Source organism: Sciurus vulgaris, assembly GCF_902686455.1.
Source record: "Sciurus vulgaris genome assembly, chromosome: 4".
NCBI lineage: Eukaryota > Metazoa > Chordata > Mammalia > Rodentia > Sciuridae > Sciurus > Sciurus vulgaris.
This window is the reverse complement of record NC_136464.1, coordinates 76,074,145-76,088,963: the sequence shown is the minus strand read 5'-3', so window position 1 is coordinate 76,088,963 and position 14,819 is coordinate 76,074,145.

The following is a 14,819-nucleotide window of genomic DNA, read 5'->3' as shown; positions in this document are numbered from 1 at the left end:
CTTGCTTCAAATGTTACTCTTTCCAGGAATCTTTGCCTCTGTCATAGCCTTTGTCATGATATTTTGGAGATATGTAATTGTTGCCCTGTCTAATCCAAAACCTTCTTGAGGACAGGGACTGTAACTTTATTCTCAAAAACTTCCAAAACTAAAACACAGTAAGAAAAGGATTTAAGTATCTTATTGAATTAATGAGTTAAACTTTGATCAGTAGAGCAGAGCTTATCAACGGATTTTCTGAAGAATGTCAACATTTCCAGAAATAACAAGCCTCATCAGAAAAATTTATTGATTCACTGTCAGGGAAGTATTAAACTGTTTTTTATGTGTCCAACATTGAAGACATCTCTTTACCATTGCTAATGTCCAGTTGAGAGTACATTTTCATAGCAAATATTCACATTTTGGGAATTAGAGTAGTAGGGAGATATCTCTGAGAGCTTTCCAATACCATGCAAGTTTCCTTCACGCTACACAAATCCTCTTGATTCTATTTATGATGTCAGGATCCCAGACACCATTATTGGGCACTCCTGCCCCATATGGGTCATTAAGGACCCATATGGGGCAGGAGTTAAAAGAGAGACTTCAAATGAAATTTGATTGCTTATTCCTAAGTGGTACCTGTCTTCTCTCCTATTATGTGTATTAGAAAACTCAATACCAAATGTAGTCTCACTTAAAATGATAATACTGAGGCCCTAATGCACATGCTTTCCCCAAATTCTTTTTTACCCTGGTTCCACTTTAATTACTAAAGTTATTTATAATTTGAGGTTAAATATAATTCAGAAATTTTGTATATCAAAAAATACTTTATCCTGATACTCATGGATTATTTTTAGCATCATGAAAGACCCTAAATCACTTGCACTTTAAGGGGCAAGACTGAAGTAAAAAATACAATGTTGTTTACAATATGTATATGCTGTCCACTTTTAACCAAGAGTAACCTAAAGAAATTTACAGAAATTCTAATGGGAATATGATTTTTATAATATATATATAAGGGAAAACTTTGAAAAACATTCATTTCTAAATTCTAAAATTCAGTTTCACCTCAAAGAGATTAATATAGTCCATAGCTGATATCATGGTAAATTAAATAGAATTTATCATGAAAACCACAAAATTTTAGCCAAACTATGTTTTAAAACAGGAGTCGTAAACTCCTTTATAGAGGCAAAGTGCAGGATTCTGAGTGAAAGCTGCAGTGTGCCTGCAGAAAACTGAAGGACACACACGCTCACTATGAAGGGGCACACTGTGCACCATATAGTAACAGGGGCTCAAAGGAGAGCCCATGTGTTCTTCAAGAGAAGTTTGAAATCCAGATTTCTGAATGAGTTTCCTGAAATTTTAATATTGACTCAATTTATATAAACTAAATATATATGTGAGATAAAAAAGATGCTTCAACATTGACTACTACTCTAATCAAGAAAACACTGCTTATAAACAAGATTTGTTCAACTGTCACTGTTAAATCAGATATATTTTAAATAGCTTTGAAATAAAGGTGGTTGATATATACCTTCTTTGGGACTTCAAGTTTTTCAATGCCTGAATACAGTTTTGCTACCATTGATGTGTCCTTGCAAAAGAATATGGTGGAATTTTGTCAAATTAATTTCAAATTTCTTTCCCTTTCCGGATCTTCCTCTTTTTCTCTCAGTCTCCTATTCCACGGGCCTTCCCTCTATCCTTATGAGATCCAATCCCCCCACCATCACTATATGCATGTATAAATATACCCCATTAAATTCCACCTTTATGTATATCTATAAAGCACCAATTAAAAATAAATAGATAAATAAATACAAGGAAGACTACTAGAGTGGGGAAGGGGGATAAGGGGAGGGATGGAAAAAAGAGGCACTGGACTAAAATGGAGCAAATTAAATTTCACACCTGTATGATTATGTCAAAATGAATCCAATGGTTACATATAACTATAATGCACTAATAAAAGTTAAAAAAAAAAAAGAGTATGGTGGAGAGGAGTTCCACCCCTGTAATTTCTAACATTTAGATCAGTACTATTGGCTACAAGAATAGCTGTGCATTCCTCTTCCTGCTGTTGGACAGCCTGTTGGTTTTGGTTTTGTACCAAGAATAGATTGTAACTTTCAGGGATTCAAGAAGACATCCCTTTACTAAGGAGATGTATTTAAAAGACATTAATCAATTTTTATCCTAAACATTTCAATTGAATTCATTTTCTGCAGAAATCCTTTTCTACATCTACTTTAAGCAGTAACTATCACAGAGGCAAATGTTACAGTTGTTCTCTCAAAGAAGAGCCACGACTTCTGCCTGTCCGTAGGCACAGGCATAATGAAGAGGGAATATCTTAGGTGGCCACAGTGATTCTACTGAAAATATAGAATTAGTCATGTAATTGTGAACATTAAATATCATGAAAGTACTGTCCCTCCAAAACAAATAACTTTCTTCTGAAGAAACTAAGTACATTTTCTATGAAATATTTACTAGCTGTTATTACTTATTGAATTAATGGATGAGCATGTATTCAACTGATATTTTCCTTTTCTTTTTCTATTTTCTTTTTGTACTGATGGTGATGGAATCCCAAGGCACCCACCCCAATTACTGAAACATGTACTGATGACTTTTAGTTTTCCATTTTGAGACAGCATCTCACCAAGTTGCCCAGTCTGGTCTCAAACTTTCAGTCCTCCTGCCTCAACCTTCCAAGTCACTAGGATTACATGCACATGCCACTGCTTCTGATCCACTGAATTTTGTTTTTTGTCTTGTTTTGTTTTGTGGTGCTCAGGATAAATTCCAGGGCTTGGGTCATGATAATTAGGGCTTTATCACCAAGTTACATCGCTAGCTCACGTCTGCCCAATTACATAGAGCTTTTATTTTTGTTTTTGGGTTTAGTTCAACTTGGATTTGAATCCTACATTAATCTCTGTTACATATTAGCTATCAACTAATTCTTCTATGCCTCAATTTCTTCATCTGTAAAATAGAGACTCAAATTAGTAGTTATCTCCCAAGATACCTCAGTGATAGTAAATGAGAATCTATACTAGGTATTTGAAAAGTTTCTAGGATAAATGAAAACTCAATAATTGTTGGCTAATGTAATTATTACTACTAATTAGCAAGGCGATATTTCAATTATGAAATAATACAATTATACTGATTTAGCATATGTCTCAAGTACTCTATTTTTCAGAGTCTTAGATGCTCTTTTCTCTAACATTTTAACATCACTGACATTGGAATGCCACTCATAATTCAGGACATATTGTAACTAATTGGCAGCATTTAAAATATTTTTTATACACAAAATAAAGGACAATTGCACAACCCATGGTGCCTTACCTTAAGTGAATTGTGATAAAACAACAGGCCTGTGACAGTTTTAGTCATTTGTGTGGCATTTAAATAAATTTTGTTTACTAAAAAATGTCCTATGTGTAAAAAGGGCTGAAGAGCAACAACAAAAAGACCACATTAAAAGCAGTTATTCTTTATTTTTTCAAGAAATTTAAAGCCAATGGAAACAGAATTCAAATGAATTAGTATGGCTCACTTTATTCAATATTTAGATTTATAGGATGCATGTAAATCTGTATTCTCAATGTTTAACACCATTATTAACTTTTCAGAAGGGCAGTTCACAATTTCCTGTCTCCAGAAGCAATTTTGTTTGAAAACAGAGAGGAAATGCTTCACTTGACATTGAGTTTTATTATTTTAATTCTAAATATTTGGTTAGGGAAACATGGAGTTCTTAAGGATAAAGGATTCTGAGAGGGAGTAAAATATGTCAGCTGCATCCTAGACATTCAGTTTATGAATGGTGAATAAAAAGAAAGAAATCCAGTTGGGGTATTAGTATTTTTAAGCAATACTTTTATAAATAAATCAATACTTCTGTAGTAGTAATAATCATTTAAAATTACTCTTATTTTCATAAGGATGCAATCAAAACAAAATAATAAACCTGCAATTATACATAAGTAATAAATCTATATGTAAAAAACATGATTATATATAAATGTAGATGTAGTAAATATTTACAACCATGGATGAACTGACTCCTTTTACTTCTGAAGAGGTTAAAAATTGGCAGATTTTAGCAATCTATGCAAACACATACACACAAACACAGAAGTTCATAGAAAGTAAGAATCTTAGCTGCACAAGATTTATATCTCTGATTTCCTAAGGATTATTTTATTAAGAAGAAGCCCTCACTGAAACTTTTACACATGGTCATTATAAAAATAACAGGAAATAAAAGGGAAAAGGAGAAGCAAATGTGGAATTTTGCAAAAACATACCCTGTGGTAGGTGAAAACAAGAACACAAAAAATATAAAAATATTTACTTAATACAGGCTATATTTTCTGCTATCAATGAAACTAAGCTAGAAACAAATAAAAAGATAAGGATAAATTGTCAACTATTGGAAATAAATGACCATTGATAAAAAGGAAATTTTTACTTATATGTAAATGCCTGAAAATAGCAAATTTTAACACATTTTCTATATATTCACGACTGACACAAGACCATGATCTATTTTTGTATGTATAATCAAACTTGTTTTATTTTAGTTGATATGCAAAATAACTTCTTATGTCAACATTCATTTATAATTTTGCCACTTTCACAGATCATATAAAATCCCAGTGCTAGGAATGCACTGTGTTTTACTTATACCAGCAATAATGTGGATGCTTCTTAATACGTGGCTATTTTATGCAGTGCTGAGGAAAAGAAACTGTATTATCTCTTATTATTTCCTAAAGATATTTAATATGATAGAATTAATGAGTAGAGATATATACACATTATTAAAACATATAGTATTGTCATATATTTGAAATGTCTTAAGCAATTTAAAACTTTGTGCAGTGTAAGTACCACTGCTCTTTCTCCTCACAAATTTGCAGCTGAAAAAACAGTGTTTCATTTATCATTTAAGTTACATTTCTTCTCTTACCAGAGACACTAAGTACTTTTTCCTACAGTCATAGAACACTTGTGAATCTGGAAAGGAGTACTTTCCTGTGGGGGTCTCTCAGTCACATCCAGCATGGATAATAAAAGGGTTAACTGTTGGAGGATTATGTTGGCTATAAGTCAACCAATTACCCATAAACATCTAATTAATAAAAACACAAGAGTCAATACTCTTTTTAAATGAGCGGGGCCGTGACAGGTCTGGCCATACCAGCTCTGGCCTCTAACAACATGGAGTAGCCCAACTCTCTTTTATTTATAACACACAGATAAAGGGGGCAAAGACTTGGAGGAGCTTCTTCTGTGATGGACAGCAGAGGGTGGAGTTAGGGGAGCCATTCTCTTCAAGGGACTATTCCAGAAGGAGACAAGGAACCATTCCCATGCAATGCCAAATGCTTCATGGCAGTTCCTGGAATCGAGACATCTGCATCTTTGCTCCAGATGGCACCAGGTTCTCTGCCCAGAAAAAGGTGGAGGAGTGGGACACACAGTCCCAGAGATGGTGCTGGGAGATGACATTGGTCAGGGCACAGCCAAGTCCAAGTAGATTGTCTGCTAGGAAGAGAACATTTCACCTTGGGTTCCGGAGGCACAGCTTGCAGCACAGCACAGGTGGACCTGGATGAAGCTTAAGAGTCTTGGTGCTGGATCAAAAATTACTGAGCACTGTGCCTAAGGAAGCCCTTCCTGAGCACCTGGAAGGCCAAACAAGTGCTGTCCAGGTTCAGCACCACCAAGGCCACCTTGTTGCACCCGACAGTCGCAGATGGCCCCATGGGAGTCCCTAGATCCCTGGGCTGAATGGGTTCTGGGAACCTGACTAGAATATATGACAGGGTAGAGAGCTCTAGGACCTGTTCTTCCTCTGCTCTCTGCCCCTTCCAATTCTTTCTTTCTGGTCCCCTGTGTTCTAGGGACCTAACCAGCCCAGAGGCACTACTAGGAATGCTCCATCACAGTAGCACTACCTGTGTGAGGACAGGAAGTCCTTTACCACACCAGAGCTGCTCACCACAGGTCAAGGAAGAGGCTGGGCCTTCAGCTGTCCATCCTCCTTAGGTGACACCCTTTCCCAGGCTGGGGTACCTTTTTCATGCTTCAGCTTGTAGCCACCTACCTCCCTGAGGGGTAAAGGCAATGGGAGGAGGCCCCAAGGACAGGTGAGTGGCCAACTTTGGCTAAGACATTGGTCAAGTTGCCTTCCAGACACCAGAGATCTAGGACTGGGTTTAAAGTAAACAGTCACTTAGAGAAACCAAATGCCTGGTGTTATGGTTTGGAAATGTGGTATTCCAAAAACTCATGTGTGACACAATGCAAGAACATTCAGAGGTTAAATGATTATATCATGACAGTGGTAAGCTAATCAGTGCATTAATCCACTGATGGATTAACTAGATGGGAACTGTAGGCAGGTAGTTTGTGCCTGGGGGAAGTCAGTCACTTGGAGTGTGTCTTTGTTTTTTGTTTTTTATCTTTAATTTTCTTATTTGTTCTAATTATTTATACATGGCATTAGAATATGTAAATCACAAATCATACTTAAATGGAGTATGCTTTTTCATTTTTCTCATTGTACATTATAGGATCACATCAGTTATGCAGTCACATATTACATGAGGTAATAATGTCTGTTTCACTCAATTATCCTTTCTATCCCCATAACCCTTCCCTCCCTTCACTCCACTCTGTCCACTATAAAATAACTCTCTTCTTCCTTGAACTCTAGCCAGAGCAATTAGACAGAGGAAAAAAATTAAAAGTATACAAACAGGGTCAGAAGAACTCACACTATCACTATTTGGGGATGATATGATTGTATATTTAGAAGATCCAAAACATTCCACCAGAAAACTTCTAGAACTCATAAATAAATTCAGAAGGGGGAGCAGAATATAAAATCAATACACATAAATCAAATGCATTCCTATACATCAGTAATGAATCCACTGAAACAGATATTAAGAAAACTACCCCATTCACAATAGCCTAAAACAATAACAACAACAACAACAACAAATAAAACTAGGGAATCAATCTAACAAAAGAGATAAAGACCTCCACAATGAAAACTGCAGAACACTAAAAAAAAAGAAATTGAAGAAGACCTTAGAAGATGGAAAGACTTCCCATGCACCTGGGTAGGCAGAATTAATACTGTCAAAATGGCCACACTTCCAAAAGCATTATACAAACTTAATGCAAATCCCAATGACATTCTTTATAGAAATAGAAAAAGCAATCACGAAATTCATTTGGAAAACTAAGAGATTCAGAATAGTCAAAACAATGCTAAGCAAAAAAAGTGAAGCAGGAAGCATCACAATACCAGACCTCAAACACTCTGACAGAGCTGTTGTAATAAAAACATCATGAAATTGGCACTAAAACAGACAAGTAGATCAATGGAACAGAATAGAAGACACAGAGACAAACCTGAAAAGTGAAAGTACCCAGAAAAACACTCTGAATATGGGAATTCACGCAAGAGATTTTATTAGACAGACAAGTAGTGTTCTGCCCTGAAGAGAGAGAGAGAGAGAGAGAAAGAGAAAATGGTAGGGTAGCTTCTCTTAATTAGTCAAATTTCATGGGCTACGGATGATTGGGCCAATAGCTGATGAGGAAGTTTCACAGGCTAGAGTTCAGGCCAATGGCTGCTGAATGCAGATTGATGAGGAAACCAATGGCTCGTTAGGATTGCAGATTGACAAGCTGGGTTGTAACACAGGAGGGGAAGGAACAGCTGCAGAGAAGGGGCTGGGGAGTGGTAAGAACCTAGGGGATATTCCCCATGTACTTGCAGTTCATTGCCTCTTGCTTTCCCCCATGGCGTGCCCTGCACCTCACAACCCAGGAGGGAGGCCTGTGAGGTCATATGGTGCCCTGGTCCTAGACAGTCCAAGGCCCAAGGTGAGGGCCAGACTTCAGGGCAAACCTAGTTCATGCCTGCTGTGATGAGCCAATACCCGAGTTCATGAGGACAGAGTGCTGCCCAGCATCTGAGTTGTCCACATGCTGGGTGACCAATTGAATTAGCATCCATCGCCGCTTTGCATTATAAAACCCACATAAATACAGTTATCTTACACTAGACAAAGATAGCCTAGTTAACAAAGTAGTGATGGGAAAAATGAAAAGTCACATGTAACAAAGTGAAAGTAAACCCCTATATCTCACTCTACATGAAACTCAACTCAAAGTGGATCAAAGACTTAGGCACTACAACAGAGACCCTGCAAATACTAGAAGAAAAAGTAGGCCCAAATGTTCATCATGTTGACTTAGAACCTGACTTCCTTAACAAGGAAGGGTTAGCAAGACCCTTAAAGTGCAAGAATTTAAATCAAGAATCAATAAATAGGATGGATTCTAACTAAAAAGCTTCTTCTCAGCAAAAGAAACAATAATGTGAGCAGAGAGCCTACAGAGCCTACAGATTGGGAGAAAATCTTTACCACATGCACCTCATATAACGCATTAAGCTCTAGGATAGATAAAGAACTCAAGAAACTTAACACACACACACACACACACACACACACACACATAAAACAAAAACACCAAATAACCCAATCAAAAATGGGCTAAGGAACTGAACAAACATTTCATAAAGGAAGATACACAATGGATCAACAAATATATGAAAAGATGCTCAACATCTCTAGCAATTAGAGATATGCAAATCAAAACTGTTCTAAGATTTCATCTCACTCCAGTCAGAATGGCAATCATAAGGAATATAAGCCCACAATAAATGTTGGTGAGGATGTGTGGAAAAAGGTCCATGCATACATTGTTGGTGTGACTACAGATTGATGCAAACCCTTTGGAAATCATTATGGAGATTCCTCAGAAAACTTGGAAAGGAATCACCAATTGACCCAGTGATCCCACTCCTCCATTGATACCCAAAGGACTTAAAATCAGCATATTGCAGTGACACAGCCACATCAATATTTATAGCAGCTTAACTCAAAACAGCTAAACTATGGAACCAACCTAGGTGTCCTTCAACAGATGAATGAATAAAGGAAATGTGGTACGTATACACAACAGAATATTACTCAGACATAAAGAAGAATAAAATTATGACATTTGGTGGTAAATGGATGGAGTTGGAGAATATCATGATAGGTGGATTCTAACTTACAATAAGTTGTGGGGATGTGAGAGTAGACATCCACTGGATTAGACAAAAGGGAATGAAGGGAAGGGAGGGGAGATGGGAATAGGAAAGGCAGTGGGATGAATTGGACATAGCTTTCATATGTTCTTCTATGAACACACAACCAGTGAGATTTTGCGTTATGTATAATCACAAAAATGGGAAGTTATACTATATGATATGTCAAAATATATTCTACTGTCATCTATAACTAAAGAGGAACAAAGAAAAACCTTTTAAAAAGCCATTCTCAGCAACTTGGCAAGAACCTGTCTCAAAATTATAAAAAAAAAAAAAAAAAAAAAAAAATTAAAAGAGCTGCGGTTGTGGCTCAATGATTAAAGCACCAGAGTTCAATCTTCCATACCACACCCCTAAAAAAACAGAGGGTCTGGGACATGTCTCAGTGACCAAAAAGAAAAAGGGTTGGTCCTGAGCACTGTCAAAAAGAAAAAGGAAAAAAAAAAAAAGAAAAGAGGAATAAAAGGAAAATAAATGAATTTAAGTCAGTGAGAACAGACATTGCTTTCAAGGACATAGCTAAGTGACATAATTGTGGACAACCTAATTTTCTTCTTTAAATGTATTTTCAGTCCTAACAATGATCATGTAGTATGTTTGTAACAATTTGAAGGTTTTTTTTTTTTTAATTTCATATGTATCGTACCAAAAACTTTGACCAAGGTATTAAGTAATCCATAAATTTCAATTTAAACTTGAAGGCTCTCTGATTACTTCTTCCTGATACATAAACTGATTATCAATTTTCTCATACTAACCAAAGAAAATAGAAAGAATAATAGTTTACTGGGTTTAAAAATTATTTTTTTTAGTTGGCAATGGACTTTTATTTTATTTATATGCAGTGCTGAGAATCGAACCCAGTGCCTCCCACGTGAGAGGCAAGCCCTCTGACACTGAACCACAACCCCAGCCCAAGAATACTAGTTTCAAGGGCAGAATTTTTTGCTGGAGAAAATCCTCTAATTGTAGGATACTTCATACTAGTCAAACATAACAATAATTAGTCATATTGCAATGATAAATTCAATAGCTAACAGGAGGTAAAATCAAAAAATAATCATTTTTGGAACTGAATGTTTATGAATAGTATAGAAAAGTTCCTTTGAGAAAATGACATAGTGCATTGTGAAATAATAATATTGCCTATGAATAGGACAGTGACATGCATGCTGTTCCACCGAATATTCACTGCATTAGTAGCACCCCTTGGGTTTGACATAAAAATTAGTAAATCAGTGGTCCTGGGCCCAATCCAGGACATAGCCTGCTTTTGTAAATGTTTGTTGTTGTTGTTTTGTTTCATTTTGCAGTGCTAAGATTAAACCCCAGACCTCATAAATGTTTGGTAACACTTTACCACTGTGCTGTACCCTCATCCTCTGAAAATGGGTTTTATTGGAATATAACCCCACATATTCATCTACTGTCTGTTGCAGATTTCAGCATTAGACCATAGAGAACTTCTGCTCCATAAAGCCTGAAATCTTTACTATCTGGTCCTTTGCAGAAAAATTTGATCAATTCCTTGTTTAATCTATCAAAGTCCCTTTGATACCATTTTAATAATGCCATCAAATATATTGACATATTGGTGGCATCAGGATTTCTCTGTGCAATCCCCTTGCAATAATGTGAGGGTCTAATAGTTGACCACTAACACACTAGGAACAAAAATATTAACCTAATAAATAGCAATTTTGCTGTATCCAGGTAGAGTGCCAGTACAGCAGGCAGGCAGTTTCCTTCTGCAACTCTGCAGTTGTTACAAGTATTAAAACAAAATGTATCATCATACTATGTGCTTTAAATGTACATGACTCATGAAATAAACAGTACACTATAGATCTAACCTCATTTTAAAAAACAGTTGCATACCACATTATTTTGTGCATATGAAAACAGAATGGTTTTCTTATTGTGGAGCATTTTGACTATTTCTAATTTGTATATGACAACTCTAAAATGTAGTGTATATACATATATTTATCCTTGTCAAATATGTTATCTATATATATCATTCATTTCTATGACTTCTCAACTGATTGGATTAAGAATCTTCTGGGTGTGTCAATGAGGGTGTTTTCAGAAATTACTGGCACTTGGAACAGGAAACTGAGGGGTAGACCCACCTTAAATGTGGGCAGCACCTGTCCAGTAAGTTGAGGATCTGGATGAAAAAAAGTTGGAAGAAAAAGGAAGCAGCAGCATAAGCAAGCTTGATTCTTCTTGAGCAGGTGCTTTGGTTGTTGCTGTAATTATCAGAGGAAATGGAACTCCAGCTTCTTCTAAGCAGATACTAGCAACTCTCCAAGGAGTTTCCAGGCCTTTGGCCCAGACTGGGACTACATCATTTGACCCTCTCTTTATCAGGTTGCAACTTCTTGGACTGAGCAGGTTCTGGTTCCTCCACTCTCCAGCCTGCAGAAGGCCATTGTGGGACTATCCAGTTTCTAGGTGTGTAAGTCAATCTAAAAATCCCATATACAGCATATCTTGATTCTGCTCTTCTGGAGAATGCTTTTATATATTCACATTCATAGGTCATATATGATATATGATGAATGTCCTTAACATGACAGATCCTTAACATGACAAAAACTATTAGATGATGTATAGCTAGTAGTTACTGAGTGCTCTGTGTGGTAATGAAGGAGGAAGCATGGCACAGAGAAGGAGCCACTGTCCAGACAAGCCAAGCAGTGTGACCCCATGTTCCAGAATTTTCAAAGACCCTCCCTTGCAGGCAGAGAGGAGGTAAGTTCCTGCAAAGTGCAGACCCTGAGAAAAAGAGGTGGGTGCAAATCAAAGGGTTTCCATTCTTGCCAAGTGATAAAACTGTGGTAAGTTTAAAAGGAACTGGCTTTCGCAAACAAGGCAACTCCTCATAGTCAGAAATTTCCTATTGTTACATGGTCAACTGTATCAACTGCCAGGTGGTAAGTTCAAAAGGCGTTAGTCAGACCAATGGAGAACATTCTAATAGTCTTTCAGGGAAAATAATTTGAAGAAAATGAAAAATAACTGACTGGGAAGGCAAAGAGATAGATTTCTAATGATAAATTTGATTGCTAACTGAATTAGAACTTGTAAATCTGTGTTTACAAATTGCCAGTTAATTTCTCACTAATCTGGGAAATTTGGACTTCTTGAAGTATACCTACTGAATCTTGCTTCCAGATGGGCTCTGGTCTAGAATAATGTGGACCCACTCAACAGTATTACTCTTGCCACACATAAATCAGAAATTCCCAAACCACGGGCAGAAGTACATTGAGTCACATATGTGCCGAAATATTGATCCCTCTATGCTTTGAAAGAGCTAGATGGAACCCAAAGCAATTAATGCCCCAGATCAATGAACAAAAAATATGACATGAGGGATAGAGCATAAAATAAGATGTAATTTGAAGAAATAAATAGACAATAAGACAAATATACACTCACATTCTATAGTCAGCAGACCATACATGCAACGAAAAGATATAAAGCCTTCATAAATAGGTGGTCCTGGTGGTACTCTTCCTCCACTCTAGAGGTTGTTGGCCAAGACAGCAAGGTAACTAGTAAATACTGGTGTTTATTTATAAAATGACCTGAATGACATGTGAGTACCAATCACTGTTTTTTTTTTTGTTTTTTGTTTTTTTTTTCAGATAAGGCCCTTTCTCATAATGAGAAATCTCCTATTGTTACATGTTCAACCAACGGATGCTCCCTCCAGGTTTCTCTATCGATATGAAACTTGCATGATGAGAAACATGGCTCCCTCCCTCCAGAAGCACTGCAATCAGTTGCACCCAAGCACATCTTTGTGTGATGAGCCTGGGGACCACATTCATTCTACTAATACTTATATAAACTGTAATTTAAACATTTAAATTGTAATTAAATTAATTACAGAGAGGCAGAATGTTAGAAACGTAAACCTTGGTCCTCAGAGTCCCAATCAATTGAATAGTGCCTCTGGCACTTAATGATTATGTCACTACAGAAAACATATATAACTCAGGATAAGGATTTTGATGACAATGATGCCTATCTAACACACTTGTATGGGAACTAACAAAGAATAGAATGTAAAGGACTTAGCCCCATGACTGAGTCAAAAGAGGTGCTTAACACACTGGGGATTATAGGTGTAGTTCAATGGTAGAGCACTTAACTAGCATTTTGGAGGTCCTGGGTTTGATACCTAGCATCACAAATATAAACAAAACAAAATTAACTAAATTTTAGCAATGTACACAAAATGTATATCTTAAGACATTATCATTATTTCTGATCATTTTTCTTCCAAACTATCAACCTTTCATCTTTATTAACAAACTGGCATGAATGGTATGAATCTACCTCATACACAACCATAGAAACAAAATGATGTACCCCATTTGTGTCCAATGAATCAAAATGCAGTCTGTGAAAAAGAAAAATTAAAAAAAAAAAAAAAAAAACTGGCTTCCATTTACGTTGGCAATTTATACAAAATCAATTCCTCCTTTCTAAGGTGCAGATTCATCACAATTTAGTATCAAAATACCCAACCCCCACCTGACACACACACACACACACACACACACACCACCACCACCAGTACCACATAGTTTGGTCTGTTAAGCCCATTTCCAAGAAATATCCTCTGAGTGAACTGAACAGTGAATGGCAGGATCATTCACTGAGGCACTCTTACAAACAACAAAGATATGTCAATTTAAAAAGTCTCTCTTTAAATAATCCAATTTATCTGCTTAATAGTATTCAATCACCTCCCTTTTTTCTATTTAATTAGAAGTTTGTTTTTTCAACAAATATAATTAAGCCAGTGGGAAGGAAAAAAATGTAGTATTATTCAGTCATCATCATACCTAAATCAGGGAGTTGTTTTGAAAATTAAAATAGGGTTCTTTTAAAAAACTTTTTAAATAACGTTATTTTATTTTTATGTTTTACATGGTGCTGAGGACCAAACGCAGTGTTAGGTGAATACTCTACCACTGAGCCACAATCCCAGCCCCTAAAATAAGGTCTTTTGAAAAGATTAATATAATTGATATCATCCTAGCCAGACAGGACTAATGAAAACAGAGAGAGTTGAACGAAGGAAAAGGAGAACATTATAACAGATACTATAGATAGCAAGAGAGAGGAATATAATAAATACTTTCATGCCAATAAATCTGATAGATGAACTAGAGAAATTGTTTTTCACATTCTTTGAAAAATGCAACTTACCAATTGGGATTTATGGAGAAACAAAATCTGTGCAGTTCAATATCTGTTAAAGAAATTAAATTTGTCATTAAAAGCCATGATATAAAAACATCTTTAAGTAAACAAAAATTACTGAGGTATTGTAACATTTAAAGAAATAAAATAATACTAATCTTACAAAGACACTTTGAGTGAAAAAAAAAATCTCCACTTGCTTTATAAAATAAATATACGATTGGCACTGAAACCTCAGGAGATAGGGGAATTATTAATACTCCTGATGAGCCTACATGGAAAAAAATCAAAACAAATAATTAGCAAATAAAATCCAGTTGCTCCCCCAAACTTAACAATATATCTCCTTACAAGAACACAGCAAAGGGGGCGGGGAATACACTGGGCCTCT